Genomic DNA, 22,294 nt, shown 5'->3' with positions numbered 1-22,294 from the left:
GTTGATAGAACTTGAGCTGTCTGACACTCTAGCATAGCACCCTACCCCAAAGTGCTAACATGAGTAGTCAATATCATGGGCTGTGGCTGAAGAAGAGGAGTGTCTCTCTCCAGAGCTGGTGTCAACCACCAGTTAAGTTCCTAGCCGCCTAACATGGAGAGTGGATTAATTCCATAATAATCATCTTGAAGTGAATGCCAGTGGGTCAGTGTATTATTAAACAAATGTCCCAGGTGAAAATGAGACCATGAAATGCAGTCCTCAGTTGCTGCCTAAACAAGAAAACACAAAAAAAGATAAACTCTGAAAAAAGATTGCTGAAAAAAGGGGGTCAAGTACTTACCATACGCCCACGGAATCGTAACCAATGTCTCGCCAAAGCTTCCCCTTTCTGTGGAAGGATGTGGATGAGATTTTGCCGTCTGGAGCATCTGGCCTTGGGAGAGAAGACCATCCCCGTGGAGAGTGTTGAAGACAGCCCCTTTATATCTCACTCTCTGAGAAAAGCAAAGATAGAACGTTGTGTGGTTCACCAGAAAACAAGACTTTCTCAGTGTTTCCAGAGTCCCTGATGTGACTTCCAGTGCTTTCTATAAAGAGGGAGCCTGTGTTAATAGGCCGTCCAAATAAGGGTGTATTATAATTTACTGGGAATGTAAGAGCCCCATCACGGGCGCAAGAACCTTTGTAAAGCCCCATGAAGAGGTCTGGAAACTGCCAGTGTTGAACCCCGAGTGAAAAACCTCTGTGAGATCAGAGCTACCGGGACATGGAGATAAGCATCCAGTAGATCGCTTTTTTGGCAAAAAAAATAGCTGGTGACACAAGGAGAATCACCTGCTGCAGAGTATTCATTTTTAAATGGACTGTTTGAAGGAACTTGTTAAAAAACAAAGGTCTATTATCATACAAAAATTGACTGTGACCTTCTTCACAAGGAACAACCGAAAATAACAGCTGCAACCTCTTTCCTGGGAGGGGACTTCCACTACAGCTTGTTTCTGTATCGGAAAGAAATGCTGTTCTCCAAGGCCTTTCTCCGGATCTCCTCCCTGGGCCAGTGTGTCTGAAGAAACCGAATTTCCTGAAAATCCAAAGAAACGCCCAGTACTTAGATCTGAGATATGACTTAAAGGACCTAATTGTCAGTACACTGCATCTTCCATAAGTTTTGAAATAAGAGACGCCAACCCCGCAGGTTGGCTTGGGGAGGCAGGCCTGGTCAGGAACGATTTTTGGACCCCCCCTTTAAACCAGATTGATGAGAGGATCCAGAAGACTGTGATTGCTTGCGCTGAAAATGAGATCGGTTCTCAAAACGTTTGTCAATAACTGAAACGTGCCACATGTTTCTGACTTTTGAATGGCTTCTTGAGCACTTCTTTTAATACTGCCTCAAAATCTTGATGCCTGAAAAAGGCATACTCAACAAACAATTCTATTGTCCCACCTCCACCTTCCAGCCTTGCAGATGAGGATGTCTTCTTGAAGGTACAGAACTGGTGTCATCCATATCTGAGGCTCGGAAAGAATTTTTGCCCGTACCACCATAAACCCCAACAACTGAAAAATTCTCTCCTTCTTGGACGGCCGAAGAGAGCGCCTGAAAATCCTTAACCGACGACTTGAAGGAGTATACAGCACACATTTCTGATCTTAACCTCTTCAGCGCGGCGCGAATTTTCGCGCTGTGCTGAAGATTCGAAAAACAGGTGTGGTCATGACGGAACGGTTCCGTCATCAGCACAGCCCAACCGACGCTGATGACGGAACCGTTCCGTCATAAGCATCGAAGGGGTTAAAGAGAGTCTAAGACCAGCTTGGGCTCTCTTTAAGCTGCCTCCACCTTCCTGTCCACAGGGTCGCTTAAGGTGACATCCTCAGTCAGAAGAAGCAGGAGAGGGGAGGGGAGGGGGAGGCGGAATGTACCAAGAGGGAAAATAGAGGAAACTGCTCTGAGAGATTACAACATACCTCCTTATATAGGGGAAACACAAAGGCAGGGTAAAACACAATTTTAGGAAATGTCCACAAGTCTATCATTACTCCATGTCGGTCCTTTTTCCAGGCGAACAACGTTCTTGCCGGCTTTTTCCACTCATAGGGGAGCATGATACTTGCTTGACACAGGTTGCACATGAGTGGGTTCTTGACAGCCACTGGGGTATCAGCCTTGTACTCGTGGTCCTTGACTCCCTGTTTTTTGTCTTACCAACTCTTATATTTTTGTTGGTGTAGATAGATTTTCTCCTTATTCTGCTCTAGGTCAGGCATTACTCTTTTTCCACCCGCCAACCACCGGGGGTTCATTTTGGTGCTGCGTTCCCTCCCTCTCAGAGACACAAAAGGTGACACTCCAGTGACAAGGTTGGGTGTGGTGTGATATGCCCAAATGCACTCTCTTAGAGAATCTTCGACATTGAATCCATTGATGATGGCCAATTGAATGTGTTCTTTCACCATGTGATTCGCCCTCTCTACCAGACCATTTGCTTTTGGACAATAGAGTGCAGTTTTCTTGTGTCTTATATTTAGATCTTTCCAGAATTTCCTTATTGTCTCCGAAGTGAATTGCACCCCATTGTCAGGTACGAGAGTAGCAGGTATGCCTTCGTAGACAAAAATACTTTTCAAGAAAGAGATGAGGTTGTTTGTCGTGGTGGAGGGTGTAAACTTGAATTTGACCCAATGGGAGGTGTAATCAGCGGGAACAAACATGAACTTTTTCTGGGGACCCCTAGCATCCATTGGACCAATTATGTCCATGGCCAGCTTGGTCCATGGCACTTCCGGAACATCGACAGGAGATGGAGGAGCTTTATGAAGGACTTTGCTTTTGTCGCTCTTAGCACAGCTGGTGCATTCTTTGCCCTTCAGTTCAACCATTGAATCCATTCTTGGAAACCGAAAGCAACGTCTGACTTTGTTTTTAGTGAGGCTCCTGCCTAAGTGTCCTTTATGGGCAAGGTCAATTATTTTGTTCCTCAAGTCCATAGGTGGAATTACTTTTCCACCTCGATGTATCCTACCGGACATGAGAGATAGTTCATACCTCAAGTCCCAATAATCTTTGACAGCATCTGGAACTTCAGATCGACTTTTAGGCCATCCATTGATGATGAAGTCCTTGAGAACCTCAATGTCTTTGTCTTTCTTCACACTCTCATCCCATTCATCTTTTGTTAGTGAGGGGAGATGCATGGCAAATATGGAAACGTCTAACAGTTCCTCGCCTGGATAGGTAGTCCACAATCACATTATCAGGTCCTGGTAGGTATTCTACCTTAAAGCAGTATTTTTCTAAGCCCAGGACCCATTTGTTTATCCGTGGAGACTTGTTTTGGGCATTTTTGGATTAACGGCTTGTGGTCAGTGCATATAACAAACTTTATGCCCCACTAGAAAAATGTTAAATGGTGCACTGCCCAGAAGCATGCCAACGATTCCCTCTCGATGACTGAGTAGTTCCGTTCTGAGGGGCTGAGGGACCGGGATGCAAATGCTATGACAGTTTCCTTACCCTCTCCTTTTTGAGAGACCATAGCACCCAACCCTTTACTGGATGCATTAATAGTTAGTACAGTTTTTTTTGTAGGGTCAAACGCTCCTAAGGCTGGCGAATCAAGAATCCGTTGTTTTATTGTCTCAACCATTTCGTTATGTTTCTCTTCCCATTCAAACTCTGTGTTTTTTTTTTAGGAGGTCACATAATCCATCACATAAATCAGCAAAATTTCGTACAAACTTGAACATATATGCCACTAGTCTGAGAAATGATTTTAGTTCATCTTTGTTCGATGGATACGGTGCATCCTTGACTGCTTGGATTAAGCTGTACTTGGGCCTAAAACCATCTTTGGAAATAGTGTGCCCCAATAAATCTACTGAAGTGACTTTGATCTTGCATTTATCTACTTTCACTGTTAACCCTGCATCAGAGAGTCTTTGGCACACTGTGTTAAGGGTGACATCATGCTCTTCCTCCATCGAACCGTACATCAGTATATCATCTTGGAAACAGAGGGTATTGTTGATGCCCTCAAGGATGTGTTGCATTACATTTTGGAAAATGGATGCCGCTGAGGCAAGGCCGAGCGGCATTCTACCAAAGATGTAGGCCCCAAAAGGCGAGGAGAATGCTGTTAAAGGTCTTGACTCTGGGTGTAGCTCTACTTGATGGTAGGCCATCGACAGATCAATGACTGAAAAAAAAAACATGCCTTCCCCATAGTGCTTAACATTTCGTTTATGTTGGGGAGAGGGAATCTCTCTACCCAGATATTTTTGTTGAGACAGCGGAGGTCCACACAAAGGCGGATGCCTTGTCCATTAGCCTTAGAAGCCAGAACCAAAGGCGCCAGCCATTCTGAAGATTCTATGGGTTGGATGACACCCATCTCACACAGTTTATCTAATTCAGTCTTGTGAGAGTTTCTCTAAGGCACAGAGGTACCAGTCGTTTCCTGTGCACTAAGGGTTTAGCGCCTTGCCTAACTTTGATTTTATGTTGGAAGTCTCTTAATTTACCTAGCTTATCGGTGAACAGGTTAGGAAACGCATCCTGCAGAAGTCTGTTGCTGTTGGGAATGTCAACTAAAATGACTTGGTTTTTGTCATTGGTGTCCAAAATGATTCCTAACTCTTTCTGATGTTGCCATCCCAGAAGATTAGCTCCACTTTCAACCACATACACCTTGCCCACCGTGGTTCTTCCTTTAAAGTCTATATGGCTATTTACCATGCCAACAAGGGGAAGGGGGTCTCTGGTGTATCCTTCTGGCGAGATATCCGAAGGGTTTAACATTGCTTTGCTACCACCAGAGACTTCTCAAAGTCCTTAAGGTTTATTAACGTGAACGGGTAACAAGAGTACTACACACCTCGGGTAATTGGGTTTGGAGCATCCATCACTGTCTTATAATTGGAATATGAACTTAGCCCATGGTTCCTCGCTTACGCTGACCACATTGACTGTATTACTAACTCCGTCTCTACACACTCTAGCTAAGTGCCCTCTTCTATTGCATTTTTTACACAAGACACCTCGAGATGTGCAGAAGGGGCTTTTGGCCAAATGGTTGCTGCTGCCACATCTAAAACATTTTAAACCATGGCCCTCCTTAGTAGACTTAGTGGTAGGTACTTCTTTAGTGCCCTCTTGGTTGGATACTTTGAGTACTTCGCTGTTACCGGCTTCAACTTGTGCAGAAGCCACTACTTCTTCTTTAATTTTCATTTCTTTTACACACTTAGCTGTATGTTCAGTTGACTGTGCTATTGAAATTGCATCTCTGAGTGTGGGGTTTTTAGCGAGTAGCTTCTCTTGAACTCTGCTGCTGTTCGTGCACCTGACGAGTTGGTCTCTTATAACAGAGCCATTGAGATCCCCAAACTCGCATCATTGTGTGAGTCCTCTTAAAGCTGCGATATAATTATTAATGGATTTGTTCTTCCCTTGTACTCTGCTAAAGAAATTGTGGCGTTCAAGTTCCACATTGACCTTTTCCCAAAGTGTCTCTACTTTCATGAGTGTGATATCATAAGCATCAACATAGTCATCATCTTCCACATCTGGTTACGGTAGAGTTTTGTAAACTTTGCGTCCATGAACACCTAAATTATGCAGTAATATATGTTGTTTACGCAAAGCTGAGAATTTCTCTCCCCCCATTGCATTTAGTTCAATCCTTCCAGTGAATTTCGGGGTCCCTACATTCATTTAAGAAGGACGGTGGTTAGCTAATACCTGGAATGCCCATGGTGGAGAGTGATGTAGGGCATGCAAAGAAGGTGGGGAGAGTGTCTCGGTAGGGATAGAATGCTCACAGGATAAAAGTCTAAATAATATTCTGCCTGACAGGAAACGAGAGCGGATGTAACATAAAGCACTGGCAAGAAACACGCACTTCAGGTATGCAAAATGAGGGTCTCCATCATTGACACTGGGAAAGTGTGGAATGAGACAAAAAAGGTGTGTGTGTCACCGAGTGTAAGGTGAGTGTGTCACCAGAAACCCAAGGGGCTTCAACATGCACAGGGGCACTTGAGTATGGGAATCCCACGAATGACTCGCACAATGTGAGCGTGTCACAGTGTTATGCTGATCCAGGAAAGGTGAGTGTGTCATCAGAGGCCCCTAAGGATACAGTACGGAAAGATCTTACTTGGTATGAGGCAAGACAGGGACGCCAGGCAAAGTCCCTTTGCAGCGCTGAATGAGTCGGCAGGAAAGAGGAGTAACTCAAAGGACCGGCCCCCTGCAGGTTGGTGCGCCGGGGACGCTCTGGAGGAAGCCGGCAAGAAAGAGGAGTAACACAAAAGACCGCCCCCTGCAGGTTTGTGTGCCGGAGACGTTCTGGAAGGCAGGAAGTCAGTAGACAGAGCAGTGTTACCCCGCTGACAGGAAGGCACCCGCGAACGTGGCCGCCTATAGAAGTTCACTCTGGGACTAGTGAGGCAGCTGACACATTTGACTAGCGCAGGATAATGTGCGGAGACGATATGGGAAACAGGGATTCCGTGGGTGGAGCTGCATTGACACGCTGACAGGACGGCAACGTTGAATGTCGCCACCGAAGAGATTCCCTGAGGTAATCGCGCGGCAGCTGACACGAAGATCTTGGAGCGCAGCTCCAGCAACAATGAGGTAATCGTGAGGCATCTGACACGAAGACCCTGAAGCACGGCCCCAGCAACAACAGCAGAATCAAGAGTTGTCAGTCATGTGCATTAAAGTGGCCGCTGGATTTTGACAGGCCTGCTGGCAGAAATGTCCCCGTGCAGCTCCCGACAACGGAGTAGAGAGGCAAAGGGCTGGGGAAGAACAACTCATCAGCCTCTGGGTAACTGATATTGCGGACAAGCAGCACAACCGAGCAGCTGACAGAAGGACTCCTGAACGTGTCACCCAGGGGGAGCTGAGGGCTGAGGCTCCGGAGGATGACCCCAGGAAAGACGAAGTGATGGGGACTAATGTCTTGAGTTTACCTCACAGGCCGGAGGTGTTGAAACAGAAGGCAAAAGTCCGAAGATAAAACTCAGTATTTTCGCTTCGGCCTGGCAGAACACAAGACAGGGGTGCTGGAGCGGAGTAGGACGCAGGTGGCACCTTCACAGGGAAGAACAGCCCACTGGACTCTGGGAGACACTCTTGAGGTGACAGTAAAGAGAACCGTATCCTCCACCGGTGAATAGCAGGAACTAGGAGATAGCTCACAAAGGGGAGATGATCAGTGTTGAAGTTAATGAAATAAAGGCAGACTCCCAAGCAGGTAAGATTCTGGACTCTATATTCTGATCAGCCACTCTCCTCACTGAAGGTTCTCAACATTCTATCTTGAATTCTAAAGGAATGTTCTAAGGAAACAGGAGAGGGGAGTGGTAGGCGGAATGTACCAAGAGGGAAAATAGAGCAAACTGCTCTAAGAGATTACAACAAGATGGCTAGCTAGTGGGATTAGACAGGTGGATCAAGAGAAGGAACCTGCAGCAGCTCAGTCTCTCCCTTTGATAAAGGGTCCAATCTTCCCATGAATCTGGGTACAGAGACCCTCTCTGGATCCCTCAATTCCTACTGTAACAAGTTCTGAATGGCAGGAATCACAGACACTTTATGGACTACAGGTTTCTGTAATTGTCTGAACCAATCTCCACTCATACTGGGCTGCTCATCATCTGAAGGTTTTGTGAAAAATATTCAACAACTGACTCCAAATTTTCTTTCAAAATATTCTTACCTCTGGTAGAATAATCTGATGAAAAAATGGCTACTTCCTCGTCATAATCCAAGAGGCCCAAGAAGACACAAAGGAAGGAGAGAAAACAGACCAATAAGAGACCAGTGAAGAAGTAGAAGAAATTGGAAAAGAACCTCTGCCACAAACCCTATTATAGGCTTCTGACACCTTTTTCATCACGAAAAAACAAATGTGCAGGGGGTCAAAGGGGAAATAGTTTAAAGACCTGTCGACCCATGCCCCTAAGAACAAGGTAAGAAACACACGAAGAGAAGACCAGGTCTGAAGTGGTGTGGTGTCCAGAGCGGTGAATGTGGACCACAAGGGAGAGTGTGAACGAAAGGCAAGAGTGTTGACTGAGCCAAAAGAACCATCAGACCACCCATGTGGTGGTATATCATCATATGGAAATTATTTTGGTGGTCACTCCGCGCACCGCCTAAATTGTCAAATGGCGGTGCAGAGAAAGCGCCACATTTCGGCCCAGTCATACTCGAGAGGATCTGGAAAAAGTGCAGTGCTCTAGAAAAAGTGCTGGCTAAAATTGACTACCTAAACTGAGGAAAATGTGTAGGTGTCAAAATTAAAAGGTGCGCATAGTAGTGAGTAAGTGAAACTACATAATAGCGCTGTGTGACGTGGTCGACTAGTTTCAGCTAAAAAGAGTGTTTACTCTAGCTTTCTCACCCAGCTTTGTGTGGGTGACGGCCTCACCTTACCCGGCAACCTTTGGTGCCTATATTATAGAAACCCAGTGCTTCATACCACAATAGTCACTGGGTCACCATAGCAATAATAACATTACAACCTTGGGTCTCTCATTGAGGATATCTACCTACTATTAGTAATCTATACTGGTAGATTGATAGGGGCATCTGTGGCAGTTTAGAGGGTTTACTATCACACTTCAATTGGGTTATATGTGTATAAAGCGATTAGGCTGGACACAGCAGGATTGTGCACTTACTGTCTCCTTTCTTTTCTCTACACATCAGAGCGGGGCCTCCATTTCCCGAGCGGTTGCCGGGTAAGGTGAGGCCGTCACCCACACAAAGCTGGGTGAGTATCACTAGGAGGAAATGCCTCTTTGTGACCAAGCTAATATGCTTAATTAAGGTGCAGAACGCAAATTGTTCTTGCACGGTGTTCCCTGTTTAGACGGTGTCTGTTGGGCCATGTGGTTTTATGTGTGAATATAAATACATTGTATTTTCTGGTTTTTTTGACAGGGAGAAGATCTTTGTCCTGTCATCATTGGAAACTGGGGTTCCATATGTTGGGGTGATACATGAGTTTCGCAAGTACACTGTATGCTATGGATGTAATTCTTTGCCAACCATGGATGTACACCCCTCTTTTGATTTGCAGTAGCGATTTTTGTTTAAGGTCCTGATGAAAGCTAGAGTAAACACTCTTTTTAGCTGAAACTAGTCGACCACGTCACACAGCGCTATTATGTAGTTTCACTTACTCACTACTATGCGCACCTTTTAATTTTGACACCTACACATTTTCCTCAGTTTAGGTAGTCAATTTTAGCCAGCACTTTTTCTAGAGCACTGCACTTTTTCCAGATCCTCTCGAGTATGACTGGGCCGAAATGTGGCGCTTTCTCTGCACCGCCATTTGACAATTTAGGCGGTGCGCGGAGTGACCACCAAAATAATTTCCATATGATGATATACCACCACATGGGTGGTCTGATGGTTCTTTTGGCTCAGTCAACACTCTTGCCTTTCGTTCACACTCTCCCTTGTGGTCCACATTCACCGCTCTGGACACCACACCACTTCAGACCTGGTCTTCTCTTCGTGTGTTTCTTACCTTGTTCTTAGGGGCATGGGTCGACAGGTCTTTAAACTATTTCCCCTTTGACCCCCTGCACATTTGTTTTTTCGTATTTAGAGCAACTTCCTGTTGCGGGTCGTTATTTCCAGATGTATACTCATCTACTGTTTACATCAGCAAAGCTCACCCAATTCAACTGTGTGTGTCTCCCCCCGCCTACTGCCTTGACTTTTGCCCATTTCTCCTATGCGGGTCTTAAGCCTGTCAAGCTATGTAACCATTTCAATTACCAACAAAATGTACTTATCATAGTACTTTAAATGCACCAAGAATACAGCCTGGATAAGCACTTTTCTTAACCATACCTACTTTTATACTACTCTAATTTCAACCCCTCCGTTCATAACATCGTCCCTTTGTTTCAATATATAAATTTGACATAGTTTAATTATATTTAGTGGATATTTATCTCTTTTCCTCAACATACTGTGCTGATTCGTCGCAGTTTGAACACACATTGTTTGTAGCAAAGGAGAGTTAATGAGTCCTTCTTACTCGTATTTTTTGTCCATTAATCCCCTTCCCTTTGAGTTCTAATATTGTTTGCTGTATGTCTAAGCAGATGTAGAGCATAGGCACTTTGAATGTTGCTGCGCTATACATAACAGCGGTGGTCTACATTCATTAGTAAAAAGCCTCCCGGCGTTTCTACATAGTTGTGCGCATGCGCGAAAATATAGTGCTCCTTCAACCTTGAGCACCTCTGCGCATGCGTAGTCAGATCAGCGCCGATATCGACTGATTAGATCTGCGAGCGTCCCGAGTGATTAACTCTCCAGCGAAGCAGGTGAGAACGGAACCTCCCCCTCCCCCCTTCATCGCGCCACACGGAGTCATTTGCCGACTAGTTTCCACACGGCAAAGTCACCTGTTCCCATTGGTTGACGAGCGACTGAAGCTCTGTCATTTATATGGACCAGGTGAACCCGTCGGTGCCTTCCCTTCCGCTCGATTTCGAGCTCGGGGCACCGACGGAGAGGTGAGTTAAACAACCTTGTGGGGATTGGTGTACTAGAATTTTTTTAGTTACTTGGCCAGTGCGAACAGTGAGTGGTTGTGAGATTACTTGTGTCAGCATGTCTTGACAAAAAATCTGTTAGGGCCGTCTGCTTACGTTTTGCAGCCACCCTTCATGATATCTGACAGTGCGAAGACTTTATGTAAACCTTAGTCTATCCTTGGGTGACGGTGGTCCTTTGGTGCCTATATTATAGAAACCCAGTGCTTCATACCACAATAGTCACTGGGTCACCATAGCAATAATAACATTACAACCTTGGGTCTCTCATTGAGGATATCTACCTACTATTAGTAATCTATACTGGTAGATTGATAGGGGCATCTGTGGCAGTTTAGAGGGTTTACTATCACACTTCAATTGGGTTATATGTGTATAAAGCGATTAGGCTGGACACAGCAGGATTGTGCACTTACTGTCTCCTTTCTTTTCTCTACACATCAGAGCGGGGCCTCCATTTCCCGAGCGGTTGCCGGGTAAGGTGAGGCCGTCACCCACACAAAGCTGGGTGAGTATCACTAGGAGGAAATGCCTCTTTGTGACCAAGCTAATATGCTTAATTAAGGTGCAGAACGCAAATTGTTCTTGCACGGTGTTCCCTGTTTAGACGGTGTCTGTTGGGCCATGTGGTTTTATGTGTGAATATAAATACATTGTATTTTCTGGTTTTTTTGACAGGGAGAAGATCTTTGTCCTGTCATCATTGGAAACTGGGGTTCCATATGTTGGGGTGATACATGAGTTTCGCAAGTACACTGTATGCTATGGATGTAATTCTTTGCCAACCATGGATGTACACCCCTCTTTTGATTTGCAGTAGCGATTTTTGTTTAAGGTCCTGATGAAAGCTAGAGTAAACACTCTTTTTAGCTGAAACTAGTCGACCACGTCACACAGCGCTATTATGTAGTTTCACTTACTCACTACTATGCGCACCTTTTAATTTTGACACCTACACATTTTCCTCAGTTTAGGTAGTCAATTTTAGCCAGCACTTTTTCTAGAGCACTGCACTTTTTCCAGATCCTCTCGAGTATGACTGGGCCGAAATGTGGCGCTTTCTCTGCACCGCCATTTGACAATTTAGGCGGTGCGCGGAGTGACCACCAAAATAATTTCCATATGATGATATACCACCACATGGGTGGTCTGATGGTTCTTTTGGCTCAGTCAACACTCTTGCCTTTCGTTCACACTCTCCCTTGTGGTCCACATTCACCGCTCTGGACACCACACCACTTCAGACCTGGTCTTCTCTTCGTGTGTTTCTTACCTTTTTCATCACGTCTTGGAGTTGTACCTCTGAAATAGAAGGTGAATGGTATCTATGACACCCCTCATGAACACCTAGAAGGGCTCTGTAAGAGGATTCATGGCGAGTTTTTTTTAACCTGTTTTATTTCTGGACACATAGCAGCAATATACAGTACGATCACATCTATCTATATAAATAAAAATGTAACTGTTCGTTTGTTCAAAATCTCAAATCTCCGCAAGTTCTTCACTGATTGCTTCGAAATTTGGGCGCAACGTTGCATTCGAATACGCGAGTGTTGAAAATGCGCGTGTTTTTACTCGAAAGCACAAACAGACACATACAAATGTCAATGTGATAAAAATCTTAAAAATACGAAAGTTCTTCACCGATTGATTTGAATACGCGCTTGTAAAATACGCACATGTTTTTAATCTAAAGGATGAACAGACCCTATTGATTGGGTTGGTGCGCAATAACTACAATAGACGCATAGAGACAATAGTCTACATATATTAGGATGGACAGTTGGTGTCAGGATGGCAGACCTGGAAGTGGATGGAGGGAGGGGGGAGGAGTTGATTCACTTGGCAACATTTAGAAAGGATGCATATAGACAATAGTCTACATATATTAGGATGGACAGTTGGTGTCAGGATGGCAGACCGGGAAATGGGTGGAGGGAGGGGGGAGGAGTTGGTTCACTTTGCAACATTAAACAAGCATTGGAAATGCAATAGGTCTCGCATTAGGAAAGTTTGAGCTATTGGTATTGTAAATGACACTTTTTTTATTTATGTGTTGGTTTTGAAAGTAGCAAAATTAATAGCTTTGTCAGTTACAATGTCAATAGTTTTAACTTTTGCAAATGTGACACCTATAGCATTTGTAATGCAATGTGTGTTGTATTTACGTGACTTAGATGTATTGATATTACAAATAACAATGGCTTTTAATTTTGTAAATAATTAATACTTAAATAAAAGTTATTGTAATTTATAATGGCAATAGCTTAAACGTTTGTAAATAACTTTTGTGAAGATTATGTTCAGTGTATTTTATTGTGACGAAAATCCAAGAACATTGCATTTGCATCTACACACACACAGAGCCACACACATATAGATGTGGTGGTGGTGGATCTGGGGGATATGGTGGTGGTGGTGGTGGTGGATGTGGTGGTGGATGTGGTGGTGGTGGAGGTGGTGGATGTGGTGGTGATGTGGTGGATGTGGTGGTGGTGGATGTGGTGGTGGTGGATGTGATGGTGGTGGGTATGGTGGATGTGGTGGTGGTGGATGAGGTGGTGGATGTGGTGGTGGATGTGGTGGTGGATGCGGTGGTGGTGGTGGATGCGGTGGTGGTGGTGGATGCGGTGGATTTGATGGTGGTGGATGCGGTGGAAGTGGTGGATGTGGTGGATGTGGTGGTGGAAGTGGTGGTGGTGGATGCGGTGGTGGTGGAAGTGGTGGTGGATGTGGTGGATGTGGCGGTGGTGGATGTGGTGGTGGTGGTGGTGGTGGATGTGGTGGTGGATGTCATGGTGGATGTGAAGGTGATGGTGGAGGTGATGGTGGAGGTGATGGTGGACGTGGTGGTGGATGTGGTGGTGGTGGTGGTGGATGTGATGGTGGATGTGGTGGTGGATGCGGTGGTGGATGCGGTGGTGGATGCAGTGGATGTGGTGGTGGTGGAGGTGGTGGAGGTGGATGCGGTGGTGGTGGTAGTGGTGGATTGGGTGGTGGTTGTAGTGGATGTGGTGGTGGATGTAGTGGTGGTGGGTGCGGTGGTGGTGGATGTCATGGTGGATGTGGAGGTGATGGTGGATGTGGTGGTGGTGGTGGATGTGATGGTGGATGTGGTGGTGATGGTGGATGTGGTGGTGGATGCGGTGGTGGTGGATGCGGTGGATGTGGTGGTGGACGCGGTGGTGGTGGTGGATGCGGTGGTGGTGGTGGATGGGGTGGTGGATGGGGTGGTGGATGTGGTGGTGGATGTAGTGGTGGTGGTGGTGGTGGTGGATGCGGTGGTGGTGGTGGATGCGGTGGAGGTGGTGGTGGTGGTGAATGTGGCTGTGGTGGTGGATGTGGCGGTGATGGTGGTGGTGGATGGGGTGGTGGTTGTGGTGGATGTGGTGGTGGATGTAGTGGTGGTGGGTGTGGTGGTGGTGGATGCGGTGGTGGTGGTGGATGCGGTGGTGTTGGATGTGGTGGTGGTGGATGTGGCGGTGGATGTCATGGTGGATGTGGAGGTGATGGTGGATGTGGTGGTGGTGGTGGATGTGGTGGTGGTGGTGGATGTGGTGGTGGATGCGGTGGTGGTGGATGCGGTGGTGGTGGATGCGGTGGTGGATGGGGTGGTGGTTGTGGTGGATGTGGTGGTGGATGTAGTGGTGGTGGTGGTGGATGTGGTGGTGGAAGTGGTGGTGGAAGTGGTGGTGGATGTGGCGGTGGTGGATGTGATGGTGGATGTGGTGGTGGATGTCATGGTGGATGTGGAGGTGATGGTGGATGTGGTGGTGGATGTGGTGGTGGTGGTGGATGTGATGGATGTGGTGGTGATGGTGGATGTGGTGGTGGATGCGGTGGATGTGGTGGATGCGGTGGTGGATGCAGTGGTGGGTGGGGTGGTGGTTGTAGTGGATGTGGTGGTGGATGTAGTGGTGGTGGGGGTGGTGGTGGTGGTGGATGTGGTGGATGCGGTGGTGGTGGATGTGGTGATGGTGGATGCGGTGGTGGATGTGGTGGATGGGGTGGTGGTTGTGGTGGATGTGGTGGCGGATGTAGTGGTGGTGGGTGTGGTGGTGGATGCAGTGGTGGATGTGGTGGTGGTGGATGTCATGGTGGATGTGGAGGTGATGGTGGATGTGGTGGTGGTGGTGGTGGTGGTGATGGTGGATGTGGTGGTAGTGGTGGATGTGATGGTGGATGCGGTGGTGGTGGATGCGGTGGATGTGCTGGTGGATGCGGTGGTGGTGGTGGATGCAGTGGTGGTGGATGGGGTGGTGGTTGTGGTGGATGTGGTGGTGGATGTAGTGGTGGTGGGGGTGGTGTTGGTGGGGGTGGTGGTGGTGGATACGGTGGTGATGGTGGTGGATGCGGTGGTGGTGGTGGATGCGGTGGTGGTGGTGGAAGTGGTGGTGGATGTGGTGGTGGTGGTGGAGGTGGCGGTGGTGGATATGATGGTGGTGGATGTGGAGGTGATGGTGGATGTGGTGGTGGATGGGGTGGTGGTTGTGGTGGATGTGGTGGTGGATGTAGTGGTGGATGGGGTGGTGGTTGTGGTGGATGTGGTGGTGGATGTAGTGGTGGTGGGTGTGGTGGTGGTGGATGCGGTGGTGGTGGTGGATGCGGTGGTGGTGGTGGATGCGGTGGTGGTGGATGTGGTGGTGGTGGATGTGGCGGTGGATGTCATGGTGGATTTGGTGGTGATGGTGGATGTGGTGGTGGATGCGGTGGTGGTGGTTGCGGTGGTGGTGGTGGATGGGGTGGTGGTTGTGGTGGATGTGGATGTGGAGGTGGATGTAGTAGTGGTGGTGGTGGATGTGGTGGTGGATGCGGTGGTGGATGTGGTGGTGGAGGATGCGGTGGAAGTGGTGGTGGATGTGGTGGTGGTGGTGGGTGTGGCGGTGGTGGATGTGGTGGTGGATGTGGCGGTGGATGTCATGGTGGATGTGGAGGTGATGGTGGATGTGGTGGTGGATGTGGTGGTGGTGGTGGATGTGATGGTGGATGTGGTAGTGGATGCGGTGGATGTGGTGGATGCGATGGTGGTGGTAGTGGTGGATGGGGTGGTGGTTGTAGTGGATGTGGTGGTGGATGTAGTGGTGGTGGGTGTGGTGCTGGTGGTGGATGCGGTGGATGTCATGTTTTTGTAGGCTCACAGCCAATTGATGAATATATCTACTCGGCAATAACTGCTTTAAATGGGTCTGGCACTCTTTTCTCATTAAAGAGAAAAATGATTCTTCCCATCACACCGCATTAAATAAAAATTAGCAACTGGAAAAATGTGGTATTCTTCAGGATATGAGACACGACCAGAAAGCTTAAAAAAAATACTGGACTCAGGTAAAAAAAAAACAAAAAAAAACTTCAAAGCAGCAGATGTACTTTATCGAAAGTTAATACTAAAAGTTAGTATCTGCTCGGTTCCTGGAACCCAACTACGGCCTGGAAACGTAAATATAAATAAATATTTCCTAACGGCAAAAAAAAAAACGCTTGCAGAAATAATGCAAATTAATTTTCAGTGGCTGTGCATACAGTAAAACACTGAATTTAAAAGACCGACAATGAAACGTGTATGCCTAATTTAATGCACGTAGCCAACCGCTACCACACTAACAATTATTACTAACTTGTAGCTGCGATAATGGTTAGACTTTGATAAAGATGCTGGGACTAAGTGCACGAATGTTTGTAAAATAGTACACTTCATCTAGAGCTGCCAACAGCCCACACTGGCGCAACTCTTTTATATGGTAATAACATCTGCATTTGTAGTACACAGCACAGAAACTGCAACGCTAGAGCACAGCTCTTGGGTATAAATATTGCATAGTGTTGAGGTCAACGCTCTATAAACAAAAAAAGTTAAAAAAAGAAGGAGAAACACGAGAGACGGCCTGTGGCCGTCAAAGTGAAAGTACGAGGAGAAATGCGACATGGCGGGCAGGGGAGGGGGCGGAGCGGGCAGAGCGGCATGAGGGTGTGAAGCAGCAGGGGCCTGAGACGCGGCCGCCTTTGATGTGGTAATGCGAGGCAAGCGGCTGGTACCATTGTGCACGCGCTTTCACATGCACTACAAGAAATCGCCTGGGAATCGCCTGATCTCGGTAAGCTCTGTTTAAGTCCCTATATATCGAGCTCCCGCTCAATGCGCATGCGCATTGAGATAGGTCGCTCGACCTAAAAACCAATGTCTTGTATATACCGGTCACCTTGCAAAGGAGCAAGCCTGTAATAACCCTAAACCCACCCTGCGTGCTACATCCGTGCTGCCAAATCTATCCTGTGCAAGGGGAAATAAAGTTTGAGAATAGAACAACTTGCTAACAATAACGCTCCCCCCCCCCCTCCTTCACGAGAAAACACACTAGAAAAAAAAGCAGTCAACTGCGCGAGGTTTGAGTGTGGAATTCTCCGTCACAAAAACATACCCAAGAGTCGCTTATGGAAAGTCAAAACGGTAGTGTCAAGCTAAGAGTCTACGCTGTGTAGCCTATTTACACCATTTGGATTGTCTCTTGCTTTAAAAACTACAAGAGTATATCGAATTTTGCAGCGGCTATTTGCTTTACAATACACAATTCAGCTGGTGTGTTCTGCCTCCTGCTCAGGTATCAGTTACAAGAAACGTGTGGGCAGTTGATAGACCTTATACATACACATGCGGACAAGACTTGCATCTCTAGTTATTACATTTAAAGGAGCACTGGTTAGTAGTGATAGCAGGTCACGAATCATGGTATACATTAACCAGTGAACAGACTGGTAATAATCACTTTTCGCTCATACTGTAGGTTGTGTTAATAATATTGACTACTATACACCAAAACAACTAGAAAGCCAGGTCCTAGTCACAAATTAGGGCTCCGAGACAGCTAAAAGTTGAAAGAGAGCAGGCGCACCAGACAGCAAAGCGGAGACAAAACAGGAGGGACAGCATGGCTGAAAGACAGTCTAAGACAGGCCTGACACACACGCCAAATAAGGTATTATCACGCCCTGACAGACACAACAAAAGTAACAGAGGAAGATTTTACCATAAAGACTGAGCGATGGACACAGGGGCAAACAAGCTACATTACATCCAGGTAGAAAAGGACGCGTTCAAGGTGAGACTGCAAGCAATATGAAAGAGACGAGCGAGTGAGAGGCGGGCACGCAGGCGTGTCTGCAATGCAAACACGCACAGACAGGTGTCTACGGTCACACGCATCGCTACACTCACTTCTCCGTCTCGCCCGCAGAGAGCTGCAATCATGGGATACGTATACTACCTTTCTTTCTCCCCCTCTTGTCCGCTGTGCACTCACTGTGTGTCCGTCGGTCCCCTGTCGCCTCTCCCACGTGCAGCCTACAGAGCATACACCGCCTGGCCCAACACATTCAACATCACAAGCCGCAGCACACAGCCCTGCGTCACCGCACTCAGCATCGCGAGACCAACGAGGTCCCTACACTCTCCTAGCGCGAGAATATGAAAACAAGCTCCGTTTCAACATGACGCCATTCCATTTTGAAATGGTGCTGGATCTGACGCAGTGGCGCGTCCAAAACTAAAAATCAAAATGCAATGAAAGTTGCTGAATGTTTTTATTCAATAAAAATCAAATGCCACCGTGAATACAACAAAAATAACATCCACTATAAAAACGATGTAAGCGTCTTTACGAAAACAATGAGGCTTCCACTAAATCAAAACACTTAAAGAACAAGCATTGGCCGCGCAGCAGTAAAGCTGCACGGCCGTGCAAAGATCATCTGAATTTAAACAAACATAACCAGCACCGCCTCTCCCCTACCTCCTCCACCGCCCAGGAACGTGCTGGAATGACGGCACAAACGAAACAAAAAAAAAAACGGGGCAGGAACAGAATACTGAATCCCGCCCCTCCAGGACTCCCTGACCTGCCTCATGGTTGCCAAGGCAATATTTCTGAAAATATTGTCGTGCTACCGTAAGGCAGGTCATGGAGTCCTCGAGAGGCGGGATCCAGAGCAGACAAATCTGCTAAACAGGAGCTTTTTCCAATGGCAGGCCTCCATTTCGCGAGGCCTGCCAATGGAAAAAGGGGGCGTGGTTTCACGCAGTACTGAAATTCTCCTGTTCACAATAGGTCTTTGCCTCCAGCAGGGCCATGCCCTGCAATGGAGGCTTCGACCTAAAACGCACACATAGAGACAATAGTCTAAATAGATTAGGATGGACAGTTGGTGTCAGGAAGGCAGACCGGGAAGTGGGTGGAGGGAGGGGGGAGGAGTTGGTTCACTTTGCAACATTAGTGCGTGTTTATATATACACAACGTTGGATTCGAATACGCGCATGTTTTTAATCGAAAGGCCAAACAGACCCTATCGATTTGGTTGCTGCGCAACAAATACAAGGGACGCATATAGACAGTAGTCTACATATATTAGGATGGACAGTTGGTGTCAGGATGGCAGACCGGGAAGTGGGTGGAGGGAGGGGGGAGGAGTTGGTTTACTTTGCACCACGAACAGACCCTATTGATTTGCTTGCTTCGCAACAAATACAAGGGACGTATATAGACAATAGTCTACATATATTAGGATGGACAAAAACATATTGTATACCCACAAGCATTGTGAAATTAAACATATCAGAAATGTGCGCTTACTGTTTTCTTTCTCTTCCATTTAACCAGACTGAGCCACAGCAACGCGTGGCCGGGTACAGCTAGTACAGAATAAATACGCTATATATATCAAGTTGCAGATGTGTGGCAAGTACTTGCCAGAACATGAGATGCAACCGAAATGCTAAAGGTGCTGCAGTTCCTATTTAAGGTGAACAAGTAACAATGATACAGTTATCAATGAAACATAACCATTAAAAAACTGGGCAGCAGTTGACAGAGCAATACTTCTCCTTTATCCTCTAACAACAGGGACCGGTGTAGTCTTATGGCTATGTCCATCCCATTTCCCCCTCTAAATTGATCCATAATGTACTCAGTATCGACGCATGGCGAATTAAGTGAGCATGCGTTTCCATGCTGAAACAAGAAATCCCAGCAGACAAAGTAGAGAGTATTGGAGGCTTGATATAGAGAGACGGATCTAACAAGCATTTTCAATGCAATGGGTCGCTCATTTGCGAGCGGTTAAGCTATTGGCATTGTGACTGACAATGCCTTTTATTTATGTGTTTTTTAAAGAAACACATATGAAAGGCATTGTCATTTTTAATGCCAATAGCTCGAACTCTTGCAAACTCTAATGGTGGCTGCACCCCTTTCTTTAGAAGCTGCTCGCCGTATTCAGGTTACAGCAAGCAGCGTCTAAAGAAAGGGGCACGGGCAACATTAAAGTGAAAGCGCGTATGGTGCGCTTTCACCCAAAGTGAAAAAAAAATAATAATTAAAAAAGTTCTGTAGCATGGCGGCTAAAGTGAAAGTGGCCCGCACTGTTAATTCAATAAATAAAAAGCGCGTCTGCTAAATTGGAAGCGCCCACGCTGTAAATTAAATGAATAAATAAGCATGGCCACCAAAGGAAAGGCTGGCCCGCGCTGTAAATTAAATAATTATAGAAGCGCAGCCACTATAGTCAAAGCGGACCGCACTATCATTTAAATGCACATATTATAAAAGGAGGCAGCCTGCTGCGATGGCGTGGGTGGAATAGGGAAAGATCATTAAAGAAAATAGTGTTCACTGACTTTTAAAGCAGACCCTATAACAACACAAGTAAAAAGTCTAGTCGTTATGGAAGGTTACAAATGCAGACAAGGCGGTACCAGAGCGAGACTACTAAGTCTATTCACAAATGAAAAGCAACAATTTTGCGAGGACAGTAACAGGAGCCAATGGAAAAGATGGGTGGGAAATGGGCGGAGCTTCTATTCAGTAGCTCAATACAGCATGCCTCGCAGAGCAGAACATGTGCTGTCAAGCTTCGACCTAACAATCAGTTCCTCAATGGAATTTACGGGCTCGCCGCCCCCAAAATTGTTCCTGTTTACATTTCACGTTTTACTTAGTCTTTACATTCCTTGCATTTCTATAATTTTTTCATGCAACGTATTACTCAGTATAGTGTGTACTGTGAAACAGTCGCCTCTAGGTGTATGTGTGGGTACGGCTTGTGGGTGAGTGTTTATAACGGACCACGATTGAGAGCTGTGCCACTAACAGTACCCATTAGTTTGTGATAAACGCCTTCAGAATTCATGCTCAGCCAATCTTTGGCCTCTCGGTAGAGACCAATGTTCAGGTGTACCAATTGTAGTAAAGTTTCTATGAGGGAGTGTGTAAAGACGGTACACTTGGTCAAAATAGTGGCAGGGAAAAAGTTAAAGTTATGACTCGACTAGTAGGTTTGCGCCTGACTGCAACAGCAGGGCGAAGAGCATGAAGATCAGGTAACCCAGGCTCCAAAAGTCTTTCATTACAGACTGAGATCCTCACAACTATCTCCACTTACCTAGGATTCGCCCACAGGAATTAAGGCAGTGATTGCCTCGGTTTGTTCCCTGATAGATAGAGTATGTCACTTCACTATGCCTGGGTGCTTCAATTTTCATTGTTTGATGATTTCTGGTGATTCAGAATACCGCTGCCAGGCTTCTGTTACACCTTTAAAGCTGTGATCACATCACCGCTGCCGTTCAAGCTCTTCATTGGCTCCCACGGCCAAGCTTTGCCTCTTCAAGGACCTCAGATTTGCACATTGATCCATCAATGGTCCCAGACCAAACTTCTGCAACCTAAAGCCTGTACATACCAACCAATTAGGGCGCTCTCGGATCGAGGCTGGCTTCACCCCTGATCAACCCCAAGTTCAGAAGCCGAGTCAGACATCTCACTAATCACTGCTGATCCGACAAACTCCTGGCTGCTCCCTGATGACTGCTCCTTCCCTGTGAGGCAGCCAGGACCCCCCCCCCCCTCATTATGGCCAATTAAACCCCGACATATGGTGCACCAATCTAGATACTTCAGCTGGACATGGAATGGAACGTGACAACAAGTGTGACCTGGTCTGGTGAACTCTACGCTCTTCTGAGTCACTGTCAAGCTTTTGGGAACAGTCACACTTGCATCCCTCCACCAACACTGCCACACAGCACACACTGTGCACATCCACTCACCAAACCGTGCATACCAGCCAGGGTTACCACAAACATGACAGGTACTGGGCAACGCTTTGGGGCCTCACCAGTGTTGATTAGGCGCTATATAAACAGAATAACAATTCGTCCAGGTGCTTGGTTCCTATTCAGTTGAAACTATCATGCATTCTCATCTGTCCATCTGACCTTGTACCCTTTTTTCCCACCCTGCATTCCTGCTCCTCATCCAGGCCACGGGAAAGCTCATGGAATCAGCTGAAACATGATAAGAGCGCTGTGTAAAAACAAGGAAGCAGGCTGTGGGTTAGTTGTATTTACCTGGAGGAGAGGATGTATTTCTAGACTGGGATACAGGCTTCTCCAGGAACCTGCAGATCATTGGCAAGTCATGCAGGGTGCAGGTACAGCTTTTGGGTGCATCCCCCAGGCTTTTAAAGACCCTTGCTGCAGCCAATTCGGCTGTCAAGTTAAGGCAAGAGTATACTGAAACAAAGGGATGGGTGCCATGGCATTCACTCACTGCCAACTCCAAGATAGTGTGTTTCCATACAATCCTGGCCTTAGACGTGGTCAGCCTTGGATGACCACTATTTAAGCTTCCATTCTACCGCACA

This window comes from Lissotriton vulgaris, chromosome 5, assembly GCF_964263255.1.
Source record: "Lissotriton vulgaris chromosome 5, aLisVul1.2, whole genome shotgun sequence".
In the NCBI taxonomy this organism is placed as follows: domain Eukaryota; kingdom Metazoa; phylum Chordata; class Amphibia; order Caudata; family Salamandridae; genus Lissotriton; species Lissotriton vulgaris.
This window is presented reverse-complemented; position numbering follows the sequence as displayed.